Genomic DNA, 293 nt, shown 5'->3' on the forward strand with positions numbered 1-293 from the left:
CCTCAGGATTTGACTGCTCCTACTCCAGCATGCAGTTTGGTTCTCCCTGTTGTCTTTGGCCTTTTCCCTTTGTTCTGAGAGCCAAGCACAACTCCAAACTCCAGGGGTAATCAGTCCACACCCTCCAGCTATTCCAGGTCACATGACCTCTTTCAGTCCCCACCACTGGCAGATGACACATTAACACGTGCATTTTCATCTAGACCCGCAGGTTGGTAGAACACAGTGAACTGCAAACAAGCACTAATAATATATTGGTACTTTTAAATGGCATAGCCCAGCCTAGATTGCCT

The sequence above is a fragment of the Propithecus coquereli genome, unplaced genomic scaffold, assembly GCF_000956105.1.
Source record: "Propithecus coquereli isolate 6110/MARCELLA unplaced genomic scaffold, Pcoq_1.0 Scaffold262, whole genome shotgun sequence".
Taxonomy (NCBI): Eukaryota; Metazoa; Chordata; class Mammalia; order Primates; family Indriidae; genus Propithecus; species Propithecus coquereli.